Here is an 11,009-nt window from a genome sequence, read left to right as displayed (position 1 = left end):
CAACTTCTTAACCTTCACAACCACATGAGCCAACACCTTATAATAATAAATCTCTTTATACACATACAAATGACTGTATTGGGTCTGCTTATCTGGAGAATGCTAACACAATAAGGTCATACTGATGCACAGTAATGTGAAGACAGGTAACACTAATATTTTGTACATTTAAAAATGGTTAAGATGGTAAATTTTATGGGGTTTTATTTTGCCACAGTTAAGAAAAAAGGCAGTTGTGAAAGGAAAATAAATCTTGGGGCCCCAAAATCACTAAGCTAAAGGGAAAACTCAAGCTGGGAACTGCTTAGGGTAAACCTGTCTCCCTTTCTATTCAGTCATCCCTCTGCTCACTGAGATAAATGCCTATCTGCTTTCTTCCTTTGGAAAGGCTAATCAGAAACTCAAACCATTTGTCTCTTATCTACCTATGACCTGGAAGCCCTCTCCACATTTGAGTTGTCCCGCCTTTCTGGACCAAACCAATATTCCTCTTACATATATTGATCAATGTCTCATGTCTCCCTAAAGTGTATAAAATGAAGCTGTGCTCAGACTCCCTTGGGCACATGTCGTCAGGACCTCCTGAGGCTGTGTCACGGGCATGTGTCCTTAACTTTGGCAAAAAAAAAAAAACCTTCCTAAACTGATTGAGACCTGTCTCACACAGTCATACTAGAATAGGATGGGTCCTAATCCAATGACTAGTGTCCTTATAAGAAACCAGAAACACAGATTGTAATGGTTAATTTTAGATGTCAACTTGACTGAACTAAAAGATATCCAGATAACTAGTAAAGTACTACATCATCTGGGTGTTTCCAGAAAAGACTGTCATCTGAATCAATGGACTGAGTGAGAAAGACTTGCACCAGCACATCCTGCCCCCAAACCCCTAGGTTCTCAGGTCTTAAACTTCAAACTGAGACTTACACCATCAGCTTTCCTAGTTCTGAGGTTTTTGGACTAGGATGGAGTCCCACTACCAGCCTTCCTTGTTCTCCAGCCTGCAGACTGCCTGTCATGGGACTTCTCAGCCTCCATAATCATGTGAGCCAACTCCCCTAAAAAATTCCCTCTCAGCTGGGCACAAGGGCTCATGCCTGTAACCCCAGAACTTTGGGAGGTCGAGGTGGGTGAATCACCTGAGGTCAGGATTTTGAGACCAGCTTGACCAACATGGAGAAACCCTGTCTCTACTAAAAATACAAAACTAGCCAGGCGTGGTGGTACATGCCTGTCATCTCAGCTACTCGGGATGCTGAGACAGGACAATCACTTGAACTCAGGAGCGGAGGTTGCGGTGAGCCGAGATCACACCACTGCACTCCAGACTGGGCAACAAGAGCAAAATTCTGTCTCAAAAAAAAAAAATACAACAACCAAAAATCCCCTCTCATCTATCTATGTCCTATTGGTCTGTCTCTCTGGAGCACTCTGACTCTCTCATACACACACACACACACACACACACACACACACACAGACACGGGAACACCATGGGATAGCAGAGGCAGAGACTGAAGCTACGCTGCCACAAGCCAAGAACACCAAGGCCAGCCAGCAACCACCAGAAGCTGGAAGGGAGGCAGGGAACAGACAACTCTCAGAGCCCCCAGAACCATGGGAAAACATTCTCCTGTTGTCAAAGCCATGCAGTTTCTGGCACTTTGTTATAGCAGCCCTGGGAACCTAATAAACATGCCGTGTATTTTAATCACTATTGTCTGTCATCCTCACTAGAAAATAAGCCCCATGAGAACAGGATTTTGGTTCCTTCTATTTGGTGCAAAATCCCTAACACCTAGAACAGTGTATTTCCTGAATGAATTCTGAGTGGAGGATAAGCCTAGAAGGCAGGTTGGGGTGCTGTATTAATCCCAGAGGGCAAAACAGGGAGGCAAATGTCCTCACTTCAGAGACACAAGAGCCAGGGAAAGACTGAATTGAAAATTGGATCTTACTCATATATTTGACCGAGTACCACATCAGTCCCCAGGAGAGCTGCTCCATGCAGTAAAAGCTAACCACATATGTGGTATGATAGGAAAGAAGGAGCAGGATCCAGTCTTGGTCCTCCCCTCAATTACAGGTGACCAGGGGACTGAAGAAAGCAACCTGTGGCTGGTACTGTAGGAACAGAAGAACATGTGTATCTCAACCTCATCTCACAAGAACCTTGGGAGGAGTAAATGGCAGATCTGTGCAAAGTGCTTAACACCATGTCTCTTTCCTGCATCTGGCTATGAGCAACACATGGCGGTGTGGAGAAGGGAGCGGAGAGCTGGGCCTATTCGCGCTCTCTCCTGGCCAGCTGTGTGGCTTGAGGCAGACACTCTGCCTTTCAGGGCCTCACTCAGCCTCCTTGAAATAAATGGCAGAGGTTGCACTAGCAACCCCCTAGCCCTCAGTCTATCTGAAAAAAGAGGAAAAGACCTCTGCATGTGGGCCTCTGGTGTGTACAAAGCAGGGGTTTCTGCAGGAGAAATGGTGTTGGAAGATAACATCCCAACTCAACTCCCCTGCCCACCTAAGGCCTGGGTCCAAGCCTCTCTTCATCCCTTTTAGTCCCATAGCCCCCACCCTCATTTGCCCTCGGCAGCAGCTAATCTCCTGACGTCTCTTTAAGGTTACCAGATTATGTCTACCTTCATATTTAGCAAATGTAATATGTAGTCACCCATTTTAAAACAATTATTGGCCTTGTGCAGTAGCTCATGCCTGTAACCCCAGCATTTTGGGAGGATGAGGCAGGCAGATCACCTGAGATCAGGGATTCAAGACCAGCTTGGCCAACAGAGTGAAACCCTGTCTCTACTAAAAATACAAAAATTAGCCAGGCATGGTGGCACACACCTGTAATCCCAGCTACTAGGAAGGCTGAGGCAGGAGAATTGCTTGAACCTGGGAGGCCGAGGTTGCAGTGAGCTAAGATCACACCACTGCACTCCAGCCTGGGAGACAGGGTGAGACTCTGTATCAAAAAAAAAAAAAAAAAATTATATATCTACACACACACACACACACACATATGGGGAACACAAATAGGTAGAGTTACTTAAAATTACCAAGTACTAATTAGGTAATATGCTGACATTTATGAATATTATTTTTTTAATCTTCATAACAACCCTGTGAGGCAGGTATTAATTATAACTCCTAATTTACAGGAAAAAGCTGAAGCCCAGGGAGATAAAATAGACGCTCAAGTCGCACAGCCATGACGGGCCAAATGGGAGCTGTGTGGCTCGACTCTGCAGTCCCTTTGACCCCCAAGGGTTCCCCCTCCCCCACTCCTGCCCTCTGCCCCTCTGAGTGATAGGTAAAGAACTCTGGTCCAGTAAGCCAGGGCTTCCTGAAGCCCACTGTGTAGCCCAGCCTTCAGGGAGGGCCCTGGGATCAGCCTATTCATGGAGGCCACAAGATGCCTCCTCTACCAACCCACTGTGCCATGCCCCTCAGACACCTTCTAAGAAATCACTGCTTCTCCAGAAAGCACCCTGCTAAGGGTTAAAGCACCACAATATTCCCACAGCAAGCCAGGAGAGGGGGAACAATCACATGCAACTAGAAGAAAAGATCTGCTTTACCACATTCCCAGAGGCTTTTCCAGAAGCAACAGCGCCTGATCTTCCAGCACACAATCTTTAAGTGTCCTTCCAATGCCGCTCCCCAGTCTCCAATCCATGCCTCCGCAGTGCAGGACAGACTGATCTTAATCAATATCTACATACCCTTGGTTCCTCAGATGAAAGGTTTGGAGAAATACTCTGGCAAGTTACACCAAAATTAAAGTGTCCTATTACCATACCTAGCATCTGGGAGAAAGAGAGAGTGTGAAACCAGGAGCTCTTGTGTCCAGGTGCCACAATGCCACCACTGGTAGCATGATGCTCACACCACCCTGAGCTCAGCCATGATCCTTGAGGGTTTGGTTCCCTCAGCTTCTATGGTTACTATGGACCCACCACTCTGAATGTCTACAATCTCAGCACAAAGAATCAAGAAGCTGAATGAAGAGTTTCACAACCTCATCAATAATAAATGAAATACCTACTAAAAAACGATCCATTTATTTCACCCAGGAGAATGGCAGCCCATATGCTACTGGTAATAGGAACTAGTACATCTCTTGAGAGCATAGTATGGGTACTGCTGTAACATTTTAAATAAATTTAATATTTGACATGCCAATTCCACTTCTAGAGGAACATTTACATACTAATATGTATGTATGAAGATACAATAGCAAAACTAATGAGTTAGTTTATATGTCCATCAATAGGGGACCAATTCATAAATTATGACATATTAGAAAATATTTTATAGGCAAATAAAAGACAAATTAAAAGAAGAGAGAAGAGCTACATGCATGAAAAGATCTCGAAGATATACTATGTGAAAAAAGCAATATGATGCAATCAGATTCAGGCTTTGAAAAGAAGGAAACACACAGTGTATTTGTGTATATAGACTGACAGTTTCAGGACATGGATCCAACTGCTAACACAGGTTATTTCTGAGGACCTGGAGGAGGTGGCACCTGGGAAAGGGTACTGGGAGAAAGGGAATATGACATGTCTGCTGTGTCCTTCTGTGCTATTTAAATGGGAGGGCAGACTGCAGGAGTAGAATACATTTGCATATTACCTATATGATATGTGGAAAGCAAGTAAACTGATTTGAAAAGAAAACCACCACCACCAAAACGGGCTTCTTATGCTGATGTGAAATTGCTGCACCAATCTGAATGGGTTTCTATGCTGCAAACCCAGGTTTGTCAGTCCCAAGACTGACAAAGTTCAAACCAGTTTCTGCGGTACTGATGACAGACTGAATTGGAACCAATAGGGAAGAAGGGCAATGTGGGATGCAAGGAAGATGTCTGTAAAAGCTCTGTGGACACTGCAAACAAAGCTCATCCCCACAAGATGAGAAATAAGGCAAAACCAGAATTAGGAGAGAATTCCCTTTCCCATAGAAGAGGGATTCTCCACTATCACCAATAGAGCTGCTCCCTGGCAAAGCTGAAGAAACAACCTGGCCAAAGTCCATCTTCCTGACAAAGGCACCATGTGCCCGGCTCCTGGGATTGCAGGGACAGCCAAGACTGGCAGCCCTGAAGCCCACTTATTTGAGTCCCTCCACTTCGGCAAACAGCCCAGGAATCTTTTCACACTCACTACTGAAATCCAAGATGAACCAGTATACAAATCAGAGGGTTCTGCCAACAAAACAACAACATGGAGAAAAGAGTGATAAATCAATGATATCCTGGCTAAACAGTTGTTCCTTCTGCTGCCTAAGCAGAGACGCTGCTGTAGATTTAAACATTTCATAAATATCTTTTTTATTTCCCAGTAAAAATAATTAAAGCAAACACACCCAAACACGCACCAAAAAGAACAAGAAAAGGACTTTTCTCAGGACATAATGTTCAAGAGGTAAGCACGATAGTTATATCCACAGGAAGAAATGCTCTTCTCCCATTAAAGCATATACCTGTCTGCCATGGACTCTAACCCCACAAAAGAAACTCACTGGACACTTTAGGGGACTGCCGAGAAGTGCCCTCAGAACAAGGAGAAGAGGTTCCCTCTTTGAGGGCAAGGTGTAGACATCAAGCAGAAGGTGGGTGAGCAGACTCTTGCATGGAGTGACTCACCGCAGAGACAGCTTGTGGCTGAAGAGAAGACAGGTCCAACAGAGACCCAAATAAAGCCAGAATCTGACCACCTGACCTCCAGCCTGACCAGAGCCAGCACAAACTCTCACAAGGGCAGGGATGTTGCACAACTTGGAAAAACAGAAGCCCAAAAGCAAGTTTATTACCACATCTGGCACTGACTAGGGGAGAAGGCACAAGACCAGTATATTCCTGACATGGTAACAGTGCGTCCTACCAATGACAGGACACAGAGACCCCAGCCAACCATCTCCCTGTGCTCTGATGCCGGCTCCCCTGAGGATGGCTCGGTGCCCTGCAGAGACTTCACCCATCAGAGGAGGCTGGCCTCAACTCCTCTAGGGGCTGGCCATTATGTTCATAGTCACTCCTGCTTCCCAGTCAACCCCTACAAATTTGGTGAATCAACTCTTACAGAACTGAAGACCAAACCCTGGTGGGTCCCCTGTGTCACCAGGGAAGAGAGGTGTGGAGACAACACCCCAGGAAGCCATCTTCCCTTCCACACTTCTCACCTTAAGTTTGATGGCTCAAACTAGCATTTCCCAAAATGCAGTCAAGAATCCAACGTCCCTCTCTGCGATGCTCCTGGAAAATTAGGAGTGATAAGGCTGGAGTGGCACAGGGAGGGGAAGGCCCTTTCCGACTGTGTTCAGCCACCTTTCTCTAGCTGTCGGCAGAAACCAAAGGACCTACTTTTGGTTTCTGCGGAGATTTTTAGCCCGCACATAGCATCTTCAACACCCATCCCTGGGGTATCAGACTTGAAATGGGAAGGGATGAGGCAAGGAAAGGCAAGGCTCAGGTTCGATTCCTCCCTCAATTCTAGTATCCAAAGGCACTGAGCTCTACGGATTCCAACAAGTCCTCTCTTCTCTGCCACCACTGCCACTGTCTTAATGCCTTCCGTTCAGGCCCTTGTCATTTTCTCAAGACAATTACTTTAATGGACTCATTTCTCTACTCCTAATTTCTACTTGCTTCACTTCAAAACTCCAGAAAGCCACCGAGCTACCTTTTTAGAATACATACCTGACCCTCTCTGCCTATCGGACTAAGTCCCAACCCTGGCACAGCATGCAAGGCCCCTGCCTGCCTTTCTAGCTGGAAACATGGGCTTTGGAGTCCTATAGATCATTGTAGCTGACACTCAGATTAACCTCTTGCTGGCTATGTGAATACACAGGTGTTTCTGCACCCATTCCGACATCTGTGTGTAGGGAATAGCATGATCAGCCTCCCAGAGCTACTGTGAGGACTGAATCCAAGTTCTAAAGAGCCTAGCTCTTGCCGACCTAGCTCCAGGGTCCTCTCTCTTTCCCACCTTGCTATACCAGCTCTTCATAATGAATGAGAATTGACGTAAGGGAAAAAAATATACATGCAAGATCAAGAAATGAAGGGTCATAAATTTAGAAATTAGGCCACCACAATGTGAAAGAAACCAAAATTAACTCATTACCAAAATAATGTAAGAGGAGGAAAGGAACAGGAAGAGAAGGATAACATTACATTTAGGAAGAAATGCTTTTAAAATATAAGTCTCTATGATGTTTTGAACCTCATTTGCTCCAAAGATTTAGGAAGATGACATTTCAAAAGCTCACAAAGATAACACTTCAACTTTTTAAAAACTATTTCCTAATTAATATCTTCAGAGTACTAAGAATTACTTTTATAGACTGAATCTTAATAAAATTCTCAGAGAAATTCTGGCATCAGTCACAACAAACACCCTTTTGGAATTTAATTTCCTTTCAGCCTACAATTTACTATGGAAACTCATTTATGATGCCACCACAACCCGTCAAAATCTGCCTGGAGCACAAAAACCTCAAAGTCCCAAAAGAGGGCCTTAAAGGACTAGATGGAAATTGGCCCCATATTTAGCCAAACCCTGCATCTAACAGAAATTTCCCCCATACCAAATTCTAGCTTTGACTGTCAGCCAGATCAAACTCCTCCCTCTAGCTGCCCCTTCACCACAGGGCACCCCTTCTACCAGGCCCCCCTCCAGCTAGAACCCCCTGAATTCTGTACCTTTTCCCTGTCCAGAAAAATTAATAAAAAAGGGAAGAAAGCCACAAAATGGGCAAAGGGAGACCAGCTATATCCATTTTCAACTTTCTATCAAAGACCTGTCCTTTCTGGCTTACGATTTTTTTCAGTTTTCTCTTAGACAAGACAATCACAGGCCCTGGAATATTCATTGCACATGCTGGGGCTTGGGTTGGGAAGGCAAAAGGCTAGAAGAATTATTGATAAGTACAAAAAAGTACTTTAAGCCTTTTCCCCTTGAGGATAATTGCTGAAAGACTTAATCAATCCCGTTATCCCAAGTAAGTGTGTGCAAGGGAGAGAAAGGAGCGGACACCAACCTTCACTCAGCACCCACTGCAATTAGTGGGTACATTCCATTGAATGTAAGACAGACAGTATTACCCTGACTTTACACAGGTGGAAATCAGGCTCACAGAGGTCAGGCAGCAGGTTCAGTATTTACTGCCAGACTCCCAAGATGCTTGAACTCACCACTTCACCACACTGCTTCCAGAGTCCACAAGTGCTTATGTTAAAGTGTGCTGGGCTAGGGAGCCCGTTACAGTTTACTTTTTGCTAGACATACAGTATCTCATTTATCTAGTACAACCCTGCAGGATAGCTGAGAATTCCTTTTCCGCTGTTAAAATGGTATGTGGATTGAAAGCTCATCAGTAACTTATCCATGACAGCTGTGCCAGAGTTGCGCCATCTCTCGGGTTTGTTTTCTCTCCTGTAAAATGAAGCTCGCTCCCACCTCACAATCCCTGGTCAATGGCAGGGGCTCCGATGGTGACGACTATGATTTTTATTCACACTTCTCAATTAAGTACAATTTGCACCCACAGATATTTTAAAATTTATACACACTAGATATTTTAAAGACTTAACCTAATTAGTCAAGCCTTTACTTGCTGGAGAAGGTATCGTTTTTACCACTACCTCATCTGGTCTGAAAAGGAAAGTGGTTTTAAAAAAAAAATTTTTTTTAATGTTTAATAATAAAATACCACTACCTCAAACTCAAGAGACAACCGCTAACTGCAACTTCCAAAAAGCTGACAAAAAAAGGATTACTGAAAATGATGTGATCAAACCCATTACGGATTTTGAAAGCTACTAATGGACAAGTATAGAAACATTAGGTTATGATAAAGTACAAAAATAAAAAATCCTTAAAAAAATAAAAACAAAAATAAAATCCTCTTCTTCCAGAACCATGGCTTGATCATCAGTGTGCAGTTGACCCTGGCCAAATCATTTCAACTCTGTGATGGCCCTCAGCATCCTAAATGTCAAGGCCAGCTTAAGACCAGGAAGTTCTAGTGAGAACGGTCTAGGAACAGGAGTGGGGTGGACAGGACACACATGATTGCCTGGAGCAATTGTTAATGTGCTGTATCTAACGCTCTGCTTGCCTTTTAAACACTCATTTGAAAAGACACCTGGGAAGTGTGGACATGTCAGAGGTGACAGGAACCAGCTCACCACTTCTCAAGCCAGAATGGAAAAGATGGCAGAAGCATAGTTATACAAGGACCCCAGCCTTAGTCAGATGGAAGGAAACCTGTAAGATTATAGCAGTGAGAGACCCTGAGGATGTTCTTCAGGCAAACCCCAGCAAGAACAATCCAACTGAGCGTCCACTCCAAGCTTGAAGGTTAAAAAATGAGAAAAAATTCGGGTCCACAGGTGAAATACATATTTTCCAAGCACGATGAGCAACTTTATTGTAAAGACAGCGGGACAACCAAGTGCACTAACTGCAAGCATAAAACAGTATTTATGCTGTAAATCTAATACCAACTATTATTAGTTTTCTGTTGTTTTGCTTGGTGCAATCTTTCTTGCTTCTCATGTTTTCTTTTAAATCTATCCTAATTTCTTTATAAGAACAAGCAGAGGCTTATTTTGAGTGGCAAATCCAGCCTTATAAGGAATAAGATTTTACTGTGTCCCTCAGAAACCTACTCCTGTCTTCATCAGTCTGTGCAGCTCTCTCTTTATACCCCATGTGACAGATAAGAAAACACAAGTTCAGAGAGGGCAAGTGACTCATCCAAGGTCAAACTTCTTGCTAGCACATCTGGGACAACAACACAGGCTCAAGAACCCCACTATGGGTCTCTTGCTGTATTACTGCTGCAAATGACAAGGCATTGAATACGATGTGTGAATTGTGTCTTGAATACAAAGTTTATTTGGGGAGAAAAAAAAGCCAACATGAGTCATCTCCATTGGCAAGGGGCACCGCACAGGTTGTTCTAATAAAGCATCCAGTACCTCCAGAACCACTTGTTTCGGAAATCACCAACCTACGCAGACACATAGCAGACCACTCTTGCCATCCTCAGAGCTGTGAGCAGATGCACTGTTGGGCTTTGGGGACCTAGAGGTGTCCCTTAAAGAGTAAGGAAAGCTGGAGCTTTGCAGTAAGCAGTAGTGACTGGATGAGCGGACAGGTGGGTGCATGAGGAGATGCGAGTGTTTTCAGACAGCTCCCGTTGATAGTTACGATATCCTATAGCCTAATCCCACTCATCTCGGAACGCCCCAAACATCTCATCCGCTCAGCTGTTCCTCAACTTACCCAAGGCAAAAGCAATGCAGTCTGAGGTGAATCTGGCCGCTGGGGAGGGACGGTAGTCGGCCCCGGCGACAGAGGAAGCAATGCTCAGCTCCCTCCTCCACCCACCCCGTACAGGAACTCCCCACTGGGTCTTCAGAAGCCCTAGGCGTCCCCAGCTCTGAGCCTGCCCCGGTCTCAGGGTCTACCCCGACAGAGTGGGGGATGAGAAAGTCACTATCCCGCCCCGCCTCACCTCTACTCCCCGACCCCCAGGCTCCCATCCTTTTCACCCACAGGGCCCCCGGCCGGACTCTTGTCCACTCCCAGAAACCCTGAGCGCACCCCATTCTCGGCGTCCTCAGAAGACCCGCGTCTCCCGCCTTCCCACACACGGCCCTCCCGGCTGTCCCGGCCCGAGCCCTTTGCACCGCGTCCCCCGACCCCTGAGTCCGCCCCGCACCCGCACTTCCCGCCCGGCCCTGCGGGCTCGCGGTCCGCCCCAACTTTTCCCGGCTGCGGCCCCGCAGCGACCGGGAGGCAGAGTCCCGAGCCGCGACCTGCAGGCGAGCTCGCGTCCCTCAGCCCCCACCCCGCCCGCGCGGGTTGCGCTCGGGACCTGCCGGGCGCCCGGGCCTGAGTCGGCAGCACGGCATGGAGGCGTAGCCGGCGTGGCGGGAACCGCGCTGTCGCGGCGCCGCACCCCCGCCCGGTGCCCGG

The 11,009-nt window shown here is 46.0% G+C and overlaps 1 protein-coding gene across 9 annotated transcripts in view; it reads right to left on the bottom strand.

Moving 5' to 3' along the window:
- The window catches only part of LOC103796120 (uncharacterized), a 127,081-nt gene that overhangs the window by 115,582 nt on the left and 490 nt on the right, over positions 1 to 11,009 (bottom strand). Inside the window, exon 1 of one of the 9 annotated variants that reach the window (XR_008475099.2) lies at positions 5,663 to 10,993. The exons of the other annotated variants lie outside the window; for them this stretch is intronic. The gene's annotated coding sequence lies outside the window, so the exon portion shown is untranslated. Of the gene's footprint in view, positions 1 to 5,662; positions 10,994 to 11,009 lie in introns of those variants that run through there. 9 annotated transcript variants of the gene reach the window in all.

Source organism: Callithrix jacchus, chromosome 10, assembly GCF_049354715.1.
Source record: "Callithrix jacchus isolate 240 chromosome 10, calJac240_pri, whole genome shotgun sequence".
Taxonomy (NCBI): Eukaryota; Metazoa; Chordata; class Mammalia; order Primates; family Cebidae; genus Callithrix; species Callithrix jacchus.
Note: the sequence above shows the minus strand (reverse complement) of the source record. Positions and strands in the feature narration are given on the sequence as shown.